This window comes from Peromyscus californicus, unplaced genomic scaffold, assembly GCF_007827085.1.
Source record: "Peromyscus californicus insignis strain IS unplaced genomic scaffold, ASM782708v3 Scaffold_24__1_contigs__length_46423439, whole genome shotgun sequence".
NCBI lineage: Eukaryota > Metazoa > Chordata > Mammalia > Rodentia > Cricetidae > Peromyscus > Peromyscus californicus.
In genome coordinates, this window is record NW_026294535.1 from 12361069 (window position 1) to 12376715 (window position 15647).

General features: G+C 47.0%; 1 protein-coding gene across 3 annotated transcripts in view; it reads left to right on the plus strand.

Moving 5' to 3' along the window:
• The first annotated feature begins 3638 nt into the window (after positions 1–3638).
• Usp44 (ubiquitin specific peptidase 44) overlaps positions 3639–15647 on the plus strand; it is a 28677-nt gene continuing 16668 nt past the window's right edge. For 2 of the 3 annotated variants that reach the window (XM_052753134.1, XM_052753136.1), the window contains exon 1: positions 3639–3701. The gene's annotated coding sequence lies outside the window, so the exon portion shown is untranslated. Of the gene's footprint in view, positions 3702–3960; positions 4075–15647 lie in introns of those variants that run through there. The other variant, XM_052753135.1, reaches the window with a different exon arrangement.

The following is a 15647-nucleotide window of genomic DNA, read 5'->3' on the forward strand; positions in this document are numbered from 1 at the left end:
GGAACGTTCTGAGAAGCTGAAAGTTCTTGTACAGCCTAAAATTTAAGAAACTCACTAACTCTTTTTTACTCTAAAGCTAATTACAAAGACAATTCTCTGATTCACGAAAGAGTGGATTAAAAAAAAAGCTAAAAAACTAACACAAAGCATAAAAAGCAAGCTCTAAATCTTATGAAGTGTACTGTTTGTCCTGTATTCATTCATACTCTGCTCTCAAGTACTAGGGACAAAATCGTTTTGTACTGTACTTCAGGAATGACTAGTCAGATATTAATTAGGAGTCAGAGTCCCTAAAAGTATTTAAGAAATTGCTTACTTTGGGGGAAAAGGATAAATTGTCATTTCTCCCAATTTGGGCTGTTAGGAACAAAGGAAACTCCGTACACATCACTCTCAAAACTCCATCTGATGCTAGGCAGCTTCCTCGCTGACTTTCATTGGGAATCTTCGGAGGATACTGGGCCGACGCTGTGTTCCGAGCTGCGGAGAGGTAATCAGATGGGGCAAAGCGCCAGTCTTCACCCCCGAAGGAGGCTGCAATGCAAATGTGGAGAACCAGGCTCAGAACTCGGAACAAAAGCAAGGGCTGCATAATAATGAGCTGCGGGGGTGGGGGGATGGGAAGCTGGGACCCCCTTTCCTAGGAAAGTGATTTCCAGGAGGTGAGAGTTCAGGCCAGCTTGGTAGTGAGGATTTGGAAGACTGGAAGCCAGAGGACTTTCTACTTAGGAAATAAAGATCAGCATTGGCTCCGATTTAAAGGTGGGAAGCGCCCAAAGCCCGGGAGATCATAAAAGGACTGACCCCTTAGTCTAAAGGCCAATGTGGGGACTGATTTTTAAGAATGTAATAGGTAAGTGTCGGGAATCAGCGGATGGAGATAGAAGGAGGCATTTTTAAAAGCAATGTACTGAAAAGCTTAGATTTGATGAGACTGGTTAGAAACAAAAGAGAAATTAATGACTCCAACATCAACGCAGGAATGCGATGACTAGAGAGGTCCTGAGCTCAGAAAACAAGTGAGATTGTGCTGGAATTGGTGGGAGGAGCAGGACTAAACGGTAGCCGAGGGAATGTGTAACAATAAACATGCAGTGTTACAAACATCCTCTGTAATGAACTCTGGTAAGGATTTTCTCTGGTATCCCTTCCCATGCGGCACCATCCACACTTGTACTCAGGATATTTGGTTGAGAACATCTATTCCATACCTTCCATCAATGCCTAACTGCGCTTACTTATTCACATGACTTTGGTTCTTAACAGGCTATATGACACTTAAAAAAAGACATTTTAATCTCAGGAAACTCCCCGTTTCGGACTGGAGTCCACATGTCCTTCTCTTCTGATTGGAATTCTCTATTGCCAATGGTCTGCATTCTCTATTTCACTTTAAAGACAGTTTTAGCCGTGTTCTATGGTGCTGGGGATCAAACTCACGGCTCTCCCTCAGAGCTCCGGTTCCCCAAGCCACTTGAGATGGTTCACTGGGTGAAGACATTAGCCACCAAGCCTGGTGTGACCGGAGTTCCATCCCTTGTACCCACATAGTGGAAGGAGCGTTTAAGTGAGGTGTGTGAAATTGCCTAACAGAGACAGATAAGCATCCCTTAGAGTGGTCCTCAGACCACACACATGCTGTGGTGTTTGGTGCCTACACACACACACACACACACACACACACACACACACACACACACACACGCTCACACCCAATAAATAAATATTAAATTTGTGTGTGAGGGGGAAATGCTGTTGGCAAATTGAACTGGAATTGTTGCATGCTAAAGGGGTGTTACATTATGCAGACTCATTCCTTGTCTTTTTTTTATTAAGAAATTTTCTACTCACTCCACATACCACCCACAGATCCCCCCTCCTCCCTCTTTCCACCCCCCCAGCCCTCTCTCCCAAGCCATCCCGCATCCCCACATCCATTCCTTGTCTTTAATCTTTATTTGCATAATTATATTTCGTGTATTTGTAACTTTCATGTATATAGTTGGTATTTTTTCAAATAGGAATCTTTTGCATTCTATTGTTATTTTGTTACCTACCTAAGAACTCCCAAGAGTTTACTATGCCAGATGTTAATTTGCCATTTCCCTTTGGTTAGACACTTTATCCATTCAAATATTGTTGTGTGTTCATTTTTTCCCTCACCTCACACTACTGATAGAAAATCCCTAGAGTATACTTGTTGGTTTAAAAATATGAACAATTTTGGTTTGCTCTTAGTAGTGCCAGACTTAGCATTCCACTGATAGTAACTTCGCATGTTTGTCTAACTTTTTTTTTTTTTTTTTTTTTTTTTTTTTTTTGGTTTTTCGAGACAGGGTTTCTCTGTGTAGCTTTGCGCCTTTCCTGGGATTCACTTGGTAGCCCAGGCTGGCCTCGAACTCACAGAGATCCGCCTGGCTCTGCCTCCCGAGTGCTGGGATTAAAGGCGTGTGCCACCACCGCTCGGCTCTAACTGCTTTTTTAAGTGAGCTTTCTTTGGAAAGCGCGCCATCATTAGTGTCCAAGGTGGTAGCTGAGGCAGAAACGGCTTTCAGAACTCGGCAGGCACTGATTTTTTTTTTTTAAAAAGAGCTTTGTTATTATCTTAAGTGTATGTATATTTTGCTTGAATGTATGTCTGCACCACGTGTGTGCCTGTTTCCGAGGGGAGACCAGAAGGCGGCATCAGATTCCCTGGGACTGGAGTCCCAGAGTTGTGAGCCGCCTTGTGGGGGCTGAGAATCGAACCCGGGACCTCTGGAAGAGCAGCCTGCGCTCTTACCCAGTCACGGCTCCAGCTGATGGGCAGATTTTTACGTACCTCTAGGTCTGACTCTCTGATGCAGATTCCCCCTCGTCTATCCTCTCCGTTTGTTTCCCGCATAAACTTCACCGCCTCACACTGATGATCATTGTGAGTTAGGAGCCTTTGCGTGTTAAATCTTATCACAGCAGTCACGGTCTGCTGCAGCTGACGCACCCGCCGAGTCCCCGTGGTTGGGTGGGGGTGGGGGGGAGGGAGGAGTTTCTGCAAGCTGCGCCTGTGAGCAGGTTTCTAACTTAAGGAACTGGCTGGGCGGGGTCGCTGCCGGGGTGGAGGGGGGGGGGGGGGCGTGGGGGGGGGGGGGGGGGGGGGGGAGGAGGACGATTCGAAACTGTGCCGCGCGGTGGAAAAATCCGGGAGTTGTGTGCGAGCACGCACCTGTGGCATGGTCCGCATCTCACACGCCTTGCGGTTCACTCTGGGTTTATTCTTCCCGGCCTCGCCGGCTGCGGTAAGTGGAGGAGTCCGCCCGGAGAGAGAGAGAGAGAGAGAGAGAGAGGAAGCTTTGCTGGGCACGCAGAGAGCCACGGGCCTCGCGTGGGAGGGATGCGCGACAGCCCGCCGCTCGCTCGCATCCTTCGGCCCAGCGCGGCTTTGGTGCTGGGCGGCCGGGGGCGGGGCGGGGGCCTCTCGCGGCGGGGGGGCGGGGCCTCTCGCGGCGGGGGGGGGCGTGGCGACGGGGGGGCGTGGCCTCGCGTCTCCGCTGACGTCGCCGGGACCCTGCGGTCCAGACGCGTCCCGGCTCGGGGGGGGGGGGGGGGGGGGGGGGGGGGGGGGGGGGGGGAGGGGGGGGGGGGGGAGGGGGGGGGGGAGGGGGGGCTCTCCCCCCCCGGGGGGCGCGCTGCGAGCGCCAAGATGGCCGCTCGGGCTCGAGCCGGTGAGTGGCGAGGGGGGGCGCGCGCGGCCGCGGCGGTTGGCTGAGCGAGCCTCCCCCGGAGGAGCGGACGTCCGACGGGAGCCCCGGGCGGGGGGGGGGCGGGCGGCAGGACCCCCTGACAGAGTTTTCCCCCCGCCCGCAGGCAGCCCCGGGGGCGCATCCTGCGGGAGGAGACGGGGGGGGGGGGAAGGGGGCGGGCTGTGGACGGACGGCGGACCGGCGGGCGGACGGACGGACGGAGGGAGCGAGCCCCCCGCCCCCCCCCCCGGAGGCGCGCGGTGGCGAGGGCGGCGGACTTCGAATTGGCGCCTTGCGGCCGGAGGAGCCCCGCTGGCCGCCCTCCCGATCCCGGGTACCGGAGATGCTGCTGCAGGTGGACCCCCCGAGCGCCGGCCAGGGGAAGGGCGCGGGGAGGATGCGGGCCGGGGCCGGGGCCGGGGCTGCCGGTGCAGAGCGCCGGGGGGGGGTGGGGGGGGACACATGGAACCACGTCCCGTCGTCGCCCAGCTCCGATCGCCGGGGTCGGGGGGACATGGAACCACGTCCCGTCGTCGCCCAGCTCCGATCGCCGGGGTCGGCGGGACATGGAACCACGTCCCGTCGTCGCCCAGCTCCGATCGTCGGGGTCGGGGGGACATGGAACCACGTCCCGTCGTCGCCCAGCTCCGATCGCCGGGGTGGGGGGGGGGGTGGGACAGTCGCCGTCCCTGCCTGGGGTCGGTTCTCAGGGCCGCCGGCACCTGCTGCCCACCCACCGACCCCCGGGCTTGTGCCGGAGTTGGTGGCGTGCCAAGCTTTCTTAAAAGCCGTTCTCTGTGCGGGGAAGGCGCGGTAGAGGAGTGATAAAGACTACGTCCCCGTGAGGAAGGGGAAGGGACCGCTCAGGGTTAGAGGACAGGACGCGCCGCCACCTTGAGATTTTAAAAAAAAAAAAAAAAGTGAAAAATAGTCATTGTTTCGAGTGGAATATGAAGCCGATGTAAATTCTCCTGGTAGCTGGATGATTTCCGGTAGGATAGCGTTAGTGACTTGGAAGGATCACTGCCCCCCTCCCACCCACCCCCAGCGTTCCCACCTTTTTAAACCTTCATTTGTAACACTTTGCAAACAGCCGAGCTGTGAAATTAGCGTGGAGATAGGAGCTTCCGTCCCTCCTGCTCCTGAACTCCTTTTTTAATCTGTTGAGACCAGATAGGTCTCTCCGTGGGACCGGAGTAGGGATGGATGAGGCTTTGAGCCGGCAATTTCAGTGTGAGGTTTCTTCAGAACTGCGGTTTAGTGCAAACAGAAGGGAAAGAATTGACTGTGTTTGTAATCACATGCATAGCCAAACAGGAGTTAAGCGCATCTTTGAAGATTTCACAGTCTCAATGAGATTCATTACCCATTTGCCCTAAAACCGTATTTTTTGGAACGCGTAGTTGTTTTGTCTTTAATTTAGCGTCTCGGATAAGTTGAAAGAGATTTTAAACATTTGGCACATTCGGGTTTTCTCTTCGAGCTCCAGATTTCCGTAGTAGTTTTGTTGGAATGTTTGTTTATTGTTTGAGACAAGGTCTCACCGGCGGGCCTAGAACTCACAGAGATTAGTCAGCACTCCCAGCCTTATACAGTGGTGTTAGGTTTTATTTTTATTCTAGCATTTGTTACTCTCCCAAACTGATTTTGAGACATTACGATACTGAACAAATAGTTCAATGGATACTGTACAGAATGTTTGAGTGTTTTGGCTACTTTAATGGTGCATCAGCCCTGGCCCGTGCCCTCCCCCGCTCTCCTCTGGGTTTTTCTCTGTGGCCCTGGCTGCCCTGGAACTCCACGCTGTAGACCAGGCTGGCCTCGACCTCGAAGTCTATGCCTGGGATTAAAAGCCAGCGCCACCGCTGCCCAGCTCTTCACAGCATTTTCAGACACTAAAACCTTAAGACTTCATTCCTAATGTGATTTTGCCCCTCATAGGGGAGAAAAGCTCTGTGTGTGTGTGTGTGTGTCTAAGGATGTATTTGTTAGCTCACATCATAAACATACTAAAATGTAGCGGATATAGGTATTTTATACAAAACGTATTTTAATTCAATTTATTAGACCCATAGTTGAATGCAGTGTTTTGTTTTTTAATGTTTCACAATAGTGAACAGTGAGGTTTGCCTCAGGAAGCTGATGTATAAATGTATTGGTGTGACACTGATAATATTGACCCCCAATTAATTACTTATAAGTAGAAATAGAAGTAAGGAATTCAACTAGCCTGGAGGCAGAATTTACTTTGTGCTAGTTTTATCAAAAAACAGAAAAAAAAAAAAACCAAACCAAACCAAACAAAAAACCCTTCAGCTAGGATATAAAGACAGCCCAGGGAAAGGCTAATTCTTTATTGCTTAATGAGGAGGATCAGGGTAATTATAGATTCTCTATTTCTAAAGGAAGAAAGAGTCGCCAGAGCCTTGTGGAGAAAAGGGAAGGAGATACATCATGATTGACATAGAGAGGTGTCAAAGCACATAATGGGAATAAGCGAGGAACAGGGAGAGTCAGAGATCTATTGTGTTCATTTCACTCAAAAATTTGTCCCTTCAAAACTAGTGAACCCCCTTCTGTCCACCAAACACTATGCTTTGACCCTGGGCATTTTACAGACATCTCTGTAAGAGGCCAGCCTTCTGCAGTGGTTGCATGGAGTAAATAGAAGACTATTTACAAGGAGTAGATAGAGTTTACCTAATTAACTATTAGCTATGGATAAAGTTATTTTCACCCTTATGAAAATGCACATAACTATTGCATTTACTGCACGTAACTGTTTAGGAATTTATAATTCCTAAAGCCTACCTCCCACTGAACTGACCCATTTCCTCCTGTTTTTCACTGTTGGAAAAGGCTGTCTTCCAACTTGTAACTGTCTTTAAAGGATATGTTGAAGTTATTACCAGTAAAAAGAAACTCCAGTCTGTGGCATCGCTCAGCAGACCAGGATCCGAGTTCAGTGTTATTCCTCAGAAACCACAGTGGGAGGAGGGACTTCCGGAATGGGGGGGGATAGACTTGCAACCTTCACATGTCATGTCTGTTTCCTATCCCACATCACTCATGCACGTGATCACACACAACCATAATGTAAAAATGTAAAAGACGGAGCATATTATAAAAATTATTACCTTCGCCAAAAGAGAGATTCAACATGTTGCCTGCTTTAACATGTGTCCCTGAGGGAAGTGTCCAGATCCTCCCCCCTCAACCCCTTGAGTCAAGGTCTCCCAGGCAACCCAGCTTCCTCTCAGACTTGCTATCCTGGCCTTGAGTGCTGGGAAGACATAGGCACGCGCGTCCCAATGCCTGACTTTAAGGATTGCTGTAACACAGCGGACAGCGGTACCTGGGTTTGAACCCAGGGCCCTCTATACACACTTTACATCTGCGGTATATCCCTATCTGTGTATTTTCTTAGTTGAAGTAAACTGTATGTTTATATGAAATTTGTGTGCCTGCTTCCTGTAAAACACTAGTTCACATTCCACTTACACACATCTTTCAAAAATGGAAGTCAGCATGGCCGTTTAAATATAAAAACATTTTAACAAAAGATATCTGGGAAATATCTAGATGTACGAGCGTAGAAAAGTGAACGTGGTGTTGTGATTTGAATAATATACCATGTAAAGGACTTCAAAATTTACTTTTTGGTCTTTCAAGACTTTAATTTCATGATAATTATAAAAATTGTTTTTATAACACGGAATTATATAAAACATAAATGCTAGATAATTATTTGACAATTTGAGCTAAGGAGGAGTTAATGCGGTATAATTTAGGGACGATTGACATTTTAATTCTAATTAACTCTTTCCGGAAATCCCGCTGTCTTACTGACTTGTAATTTACTCGCCGACTTTGTGTTTCTGGTTTTTCTTCATGGTGCTTTCCTGATTTTCATTTTCCTGTTTTTCAAGGAATCTGAAAACAGAGCCAATAGTGGCATTAATTAGAAGATTTAGATTGTATTATTCATGGTATTGACCTTTGGTCCCTGACCTTGTAGAAACTTCCAAAGTTTGTAATCATATTTCACCACACCCGGCTTTCTTTCCAAGTCACAGAAGGACTCATATAAGGAGTGGTCGGCTAAAAAGGTCATTATGTTGAAGATAATTAAATGATTAAAATTGTCTTTAGATTTATTTATTTGGTTTTATGTGTGTAAGTGGATTGCCTGCATGTATGTATCCCTGGTGCCCATGGCAGTCAGAGTGGGTCGTTTTCCCTGTAACTGGAGTTATGAGTGGTAGTGAACCACCACATGGGTGCAGGATCTGAACCTGGGTTCTCTGCAAAAGTAGCCAATGCTCTTAACCGGGGAACCCTCTCTCCACCTCCTAGAAAACTGGAATTTGTAGTGAAACATATATTTTTAAATTTTTTAAAGATTGTATTTTTATTTTAGGTGCGTGTTGCCTGTGTGTGTGTGTGTGTGTGTGTGTGTGTGTGTGTGTGTGTGTGTGTAGTATAAACCTGGTGCCCACAGAGATCAGAAGAGAGTATTGGATCCCTGGAACTGGAGTTACAAATGGTTTTGAGCTGTGGGTGCTGGGAACCAAACCCGGGTCCTCTGCAAGAGCAGTACGTGCTCTTAACTGCTGAGCCTTCTCTCCAGCCCTAGTGAAATATTAGGGTTTTTGTTGTTGTTGTTGTTATTGTTTGGTTTGGTTTGGTTCTTGGTTTTATTGATACAGGGTTTCTCTATGTAGCCCTGGCTATCCTGGAACTTGCTCTATAGACCAGGCTACCCTTAAACTCAGAGATCCATCTGCTTCTGCCTCTTGAATGTTGGGATTAAAGGAGTGTGCCACCACTGCCTGGCGGAGTATTAGGTTTTTTAAAAATTATTTTAATTATTTTTAATTGCACGTATGTGTGTGCCCATGCGAGCACAAATGCTCTTGGAAGCTAGAGCATCGGATTCTCAGGAGGTGGCATTTCAGACATCCTATGATGTGGGTGTTGGGAACTAAAACCCAGATCCTCTGGAATAGCAGTAAGTGCCCTTAACTGCTGAGCCGTCTCCCCAGCCCCTTGAAACACTGATTTTTGAAGAAAATATAGCTACTGTAATGGTTAATCTTCACTGTCTGTTTGATTGGATTTGGGGCCACCTGAGGGGACACCCATGTACCCTCTTTATGTCTTTGAGGGAATTTCCAGAGATGTTTCCTGGGAGAGGTAATACCCTCTCCCTGTCCCCAGCATTCTCTGCGGTTTGCTTCCTGTTCCCCGCGCTGTTGAGTCAGGGCTGAGAGCTGCTTCTGCTGCTGTGCCTTCCAACTGGGAGCCAGAAACACAAAGAAAACCTTTCCTTCCCAAAGCTGCATTTGTCAGACATTTGGTCCCAATGGTACCAAGAGGTGGGGCCGTAGCTGGGACTCCCTGGCCAAGTGCTTTGTCGTCCTTTGGAAGTGGTTTGCAAGAGTTCGGCCCTTCGGGCTAGATAAGCCCCAAATGCTGTAATTCCGAGTTTAGTAAGTTCTTCTGGTGGAAGTGTGGAAGACTGGAATCCCAGTAGAAATGTGACCCGCAAAAGTTCTGTTGTTAGCTTATTGAGAAACTGAACGCTGATTTTCATAACGGCAGTTCACATCCCTTCAGCAGTGATTATGTGTTCCGCTTGCCTGCAACCTCAGCTGTTTGGTGGTGTCTTTTTCCTTTCCTTTCCTTTCCTTTCCTTTTTTTCCATTCTCTTTCTCTTTCTTGCCAGGCGGTGGTGGCACACACCTTTAAATCCCAGCACTCGGGAGGCAGAGCCAGGAGGATCTCTGTGAGTTCGAGGCCAGCCTGGGCTACAGAGTGAGTTCCAGGACGGCCAAGGCTATACAGAGAAACCTTGTCTCGAAAAACAAAATCTTTCTCTCTCTCTCTCTCTCTCTCTCTCTCTCTCTCTCTCTCTCTCTCTCTCTCTCTTCTCTCTCCTCTCTCCTCTCTCTCTTTTTTGAGACTGGCACTCACTATTGTAGATCAAGCTGTCCTCACAGAGATCCGACTGCCTCGGCCTCTCGAGGACTGGGATTAAAGACGTGCCCTCCATATGCCCTCCATTTTATTTCTTTTGAGAATTCTCTTCATCACTTCACCCTATATATTTTTAATTGAGTTGCTTGTTTTCTTGTTTAGTTTTTTAGTTCTTTGTGTGTTCTAGATATAAATCCTCTGAGATCCATAGCTGGTGAAGATTTTCCCCTGTCTGTTGGCTGCCTCTTAACATAGTCAACAGTTTCCTTGACTGTAGAAATGCATTTTAATTTCATGAGTCCTGTTTGTGCATAATTGGCCTTATTTCCTAAGTGACCAGAGTCCTATTCAGAAAGGTGTTATCTGTACCTGAATCCTGAAGGGTTTCCCCTACTTTTTCTTCCAGCATTTTTAGAGTTCAGGTCTTTTGGGTTTTTTGTTGTTTTTTTCTAGTTTTTTTTTTTTTTTTTTTTGTAGAAGCTGAGACAGAAGGGATCTAGCTTCACTCTTTTTTTTTTTTTTTTAAATTTATTCATTATGTACACAGCATTCTGCCTGCATGTGTCCCTGCAGGCCAGAAGAAGGCACCAGATCTCATTACAGGTGGTTGTGAGCCACCATGTGGTTGCTGGGAACTGAACTCATGACCTTTGGAAGAGCAGTCAGTGCTCTTAACCACTGAACCATCTCTCCAGCCCCTTAGCTTCACTCTTGTATGTATGGATGTCCAGTTCTCCCAGCACACCTCTTAAAGAGCTGTCTTTAGTGAGTGTTTTTGACATCCGTGTCAGAAATCATGTGGTACTTTGTCTTGGGACCGTAGGAAAGGTGCCCCCCATCAAAGGCTCCAGCCTCTAAAGATGTAGACAGACTGAACTAAAAAACGCCCTCGTTAGAGTTCTCTGCTCAAAACAACCATGTAGGAAACCACTAAGGTGCACAGAGCAAGTGCAGCTGTAAGAAAAGGCAAGTAACATGTAGTATGTAGTATGTAGTACGTCCGCATTTGGCAAGCAGAGCTTGGCAGCACATCCACATGGTGCGGGCTATTGCAGACCTTGTCGCCATGGTGAACTGCACCCACAAACTAAGTCCCCTTCTCTGATTGCTGTTATTAGGTATGCTGTCCCAGCTGAGTAACTGATACAATTTCCTTTTTTATTCCTACATCAGTAACATTGTTAAGGACATGGGTAGTCACAGGCTCACTGTGTCTCATAACAAGAAGTTACAGTTTAGTTCTGTATGAAATCTGTTTTGGATGTCTGAAAGCACATCGTACTGTGTACAAACTAGACTCAGGTTAGTAAGACATGTAGAGCTGGGCACTGTGGCCCCTGTCTGTAATGCCAGCACTTGAGGGCCACAGATTCAGGTCACATTTAAGATGGATAAGTATGGATGTTGCCACACTTGGCATCTCAGCACTTAGACTGAGCAAGAAGTGCATCACAAACTACAGAGCAGCCTAAAGGACAGTAAGTTCCAGAGTCAGATGAGATTAAGCGTGGTTAGGTTGGGACGGCCATGGAAGCCCCTCAAAATGAACAAGTAAAATTACCATATCACGAGAAGATGAAGAGACTGATGAGGACTGACCCTGGGGGAGAGTGGCTACTTCGTCCAGAAGCATTCCGTTTTTGAGAGTACAGGGGAACTAGATGCAATGACTTCCTATTTTCGGCCATTGGTGTAAATGTTATAAAGGGGATGATTTGCAGTCAAGGGGCCTGGCATGGTGGCACACACCTTTAATTCAGCACTTAGGAGGTAGGAGCAGGAGGATCTCTGAGTTCAAGGCCTACATAGTGAGTTCCAGGACAGCCAGAGCTCCATAATGAGACCCTGTCCCGAAAACAAAACAGATTTTCAATCAAAGTTACTTGATTGCTTGAAGAATTTGCTGGCCTAAAACAGTATTGTTATATACTCTTGGGGTCCTATTAAGCCCTTGGGTTTTAATTTTACTTATTAGTGTGTGTGTGTGTGTGTGTGTGTGTGCGCGCGCATGTTCTTGCAGGCATGTACAAAGGTCAAAGGACACCTTTCTGAAGTTGGTTTTCTTCTTCTACTGTGAGTTCCAGAAACGGAACTCAGGTCATCTTACTGGAACTTGAACCGCTCAGCCATCTCAGCAGACCATGTCCGAGAATGTTTGAGATATAGCCCTTCTCTGATGATGAGGAGCCCAGCCACTGGGTGGCAGAGTAAGAGTGTGTGTGCAGGTAAACACACAGATTCACCCTGGCCCCTGGCACAACAAAGTCCCATAGGAAGTTAGAGGGAAACGACCACTCTTGACTGGCAATCTTGGTGGAATGGTTTTGAATCCCGGAAGTGAACTGGAAACGGCTCTTCAGGCTGGCACACACATGACGGACAGAACTGTAGCAAACCAAAGAGGGTGGGCTGGATTCCAAAGACTTCTGACTACGAGACTAACACATATGTATCCCCTTTCTTGGCCGCATTCATGAAACTGCTTTATGAAAACAGTCACAACTGGCTGTTCTTTTCAATTATGTTTTTATGTGTATGGATGTTTTGCCTGAATGTAATTATATAGGCCGTAGCATGCCTGGTGCCCTCAGAGGCCAGAAGAGGGCGTCAGATCCCCTGGAACTGGGGTTACAGGTTGTGAGCTGTCATATGGATGCTGGGAACTGAACCCCGGGCCCTCCGGAGCCATCTCTCCTACCTCATGACTAGCACTTTTAAAGAAATGAACTTACATAGACATTTTCAGGCTACATTATTCTTACAAGACGTTTTATGAAATTTTGTTCTCAAGTATATTTGTTAGCTGTGAAACCTGTTCCTTGAGTCATGAACTAAGCAAGTTAATGCAGTGAGCAAATTAAAAATTCATTGTCTTTAAACACTGGAAAATAACCAAAAGCTTCTATAACATGTCTAGATACATCTGTCTTTAAAGATGCATATGTGGTTTTTAAACAGCCATTTAATGGCTACTCATGTCCTGTGCGGCGTATTTTAAAATGTGTAGGATGATAGTACGGATCATTTAAATCCCCACAAGCATATTTCACTGAGAGCATCATAAGTATTTAATGCTATTATAGACACACAAGGAATAGTTTCTCAGAATCTGGGAAGGACGCCAGTTTTCTGGTTCTGTCATAGCTCTTTCAAATGAATATGCCCAAGCCATATATTTGATGCTCTGGGGGCCAAGCAGAATTAATGCCTCCTCTCCGGACGTTGGTTCTCAAGTGAAAACAAGGGCTTTGAACCCTGGAGAGGAAAATAAGAAAATGCTCCCCTCCTCCTCTCTCTTCACGCTTTTAGATCTTTGGGGCCTTGGGGGCTCTTGACCTAACTGTCTCTCGGCTGTGGCTCCAGGCAGGCAGGAGAGCAGGTTGGCTTCTCATCGGGCCTGCCTTCCTCCCTGCTCTTACCTTGGCTGTCCACCACACACTGCTTTCTTCCGTAGTTGACGGCGTACATGGGCCCCTCTGCTACCATGTTCAAGTCCTGTGATTCCACCGTCTGGTTCACACATCTTTAGAGTTTAAAAAGATCCGATCCCTTTTCAGATGCAAACACCCATGGGAGAGGGTAGACCGTACAGTTTGGCTTCTTTGTTTGTTTGAAGACAAGCTCTCCACGTGTAATGCTGGCTGACCTGGAACTCACTATGTAGACCTGCCTGTCTTTGAATTCAGAGACCTGCCTCTTTCTGCTAGCGTTAAAGGCGGGTTCCACCATACCCGGCTTCATCATAGCATCTTGACATCCATTAAAGCTTGATATGGCTAAGAAGGAACTTCTGAAAAAAGTGGTCAACTTGAAGGGGATTATAATTTATAGCATTTTATTATTAATATTTTTTGTTTGAATCCAGAGCTTTGAATCTGCTAGACAAGCACTCTGCTACTGAGCTATAACCCCAGTCATTTTTTTCTCTTCTGATTCTTATTTTAAATTACTATTAGCAGTTAAGAGGCACTGAGAGCTGTGTTATTAATTGCCAGGAAATGTTCTGTGTTTTATAGATGTAAGTATGTCTGTAACATCATTGATATTCCTACCAGAATTAGTTTATACCGCAAGACAACTCAGGTATGTGGATTTGTCAGGCAGTGAGTGGTGTGCACCCCAGGGAAGAGCGGGAAGGAGGAAAGCAGGGGCCAGCGTGGTAACTGCCCCCAGAGAGTCAATCTGCTCTCCCACCTGGAGCCACAGTTGACAGAGAGCGGGGTCTAGAGCCCTGAATGATTTGTCTGGCCACATCGTAAGTTTGGACCCCAAAGAATGCTTTTAAAAACCATCTTCCTGTGGCACCTCTCTCCCATACTTTAATATGTCACAGAAATAACATCTGCCCAAGGTATCATTGATCAGCACCTAAACTCGATGCCATCTAAGTTTGAAAAGGAACAGCTGCGTTGAAATGGGCAAATCTGCTGGTAGCCATGGGAGTCTATTCCAGAATAGCAAACATAGGGGTAGAAACAGCTTATTGTCTGATTTTTTTTTCCAGAGACCTAATTTGTAGCTGTTTTCTCTGTATTTTAAACTTACTTTTTTATTTTAATTATTTATTTTATTTTATGTGCATTGGTATTTTGTCTGCATGTCTGTCTGTGTGAAAGTGCCAGATTCCCTGGAACTGGAGTTATAGACACTTGTGAGCTACCATGTGGGTGCTGGGAATTGAACCCGGGTCCTCTGGAAAAGCAGCCAGTGCTCCTAACCTCTGAGCCATCTCTCCAACTCCCTATGTGTTTATTTTGTGTATAGGCATATGTGTATGTTATGGTTCCCATGTAGCGATCAAAGGCCAGTTTGTGGGAGTAGGCTCTGTCCTCGTGCCGTGTGACTCCCTGAGATGTAACTCGGGTCCTCTTCAGACTTAGTGGCGTGCTCCTTTACCCACTGAGCCATCCTGCCAGCCCCGTGCTCCTTTACCCACTGAGCCATCCTGCGAGCCCTTCACTATATTCAGTTAAAAAAATTCATTACTGGTGTGTGAGCATTTTGCCTGCACGTATAAATGTGTACCACATGCCTGGTACCCTTGGAGGCCAGAAGAAGGTACTGGATTTCCTGAGATTAGAGAATACAAGTGACTGTGAGATACTGTGCAGGGACAGGGAATCGAACCCGGGTCTTAGGGACAGCCGGTGCTCTTAACTTCTCTTCATTTCTTATTTTTTCTTATTTTATATGCATTGGTGTTTAACCTGCACATATGTCTCTGTGAGGGGGCTGGTTCCCCTAGAACTGGGGTTACAGATAGTTCTAGACTGCCATGTGGGTGCTGGGAATTGAACCTGGGTCCTTTGGAAGAACAACCAGTGTTCTCAACCACTGAGCCGTCTCTCCAGCCCCGCCCCCCTTCATTTTTCATAAGTACGTTGTTTTGTTTGGGTTCATGCATGCTTCAGTGCACATGTGGAGGTCAGAGGACAACTCACAGGAATTGGGTAGCAGACCTTTCTCTACATCTGTTCAGACAATCCATTTCTGAAGAACAGTAGGTATGAGAGAACCTGAGATTCTTCTCTTAACTTCTGAATGGGATTGTGCAATGCTTAGTAAGCACTCATTATACTCTGTTTCCCTCTTCCTACTGCTCTTCTGCAGCAGCCTGAACTTCCTTATAACCTTCAAACCTGTCTGCTGTCAGGGTACAGGCTGCTCTGTCACCTCCAGAAATGATCATGCCGTTCTCCTCCACAGAATTCTTGCCTGACCTTATGTTGCCCATAGACACTTTGGGGAATGATGCAGGCCAAGAATCCTTCAAGATCCAGGTATCAGGGGTGGTTGTAGAAGAGATGTGTGTATGTCTGTGTCTGTTTATCCATCCATCCATCCATCCATCCCTCCTTCTGGCCCTGCTGACTCAGCATGAGAAGGGGATCTGAAGTGTGAGGTTTAGGCTCTGGTTATCTGGGTCTAGAGGCAAGATGCTGCTGTGTG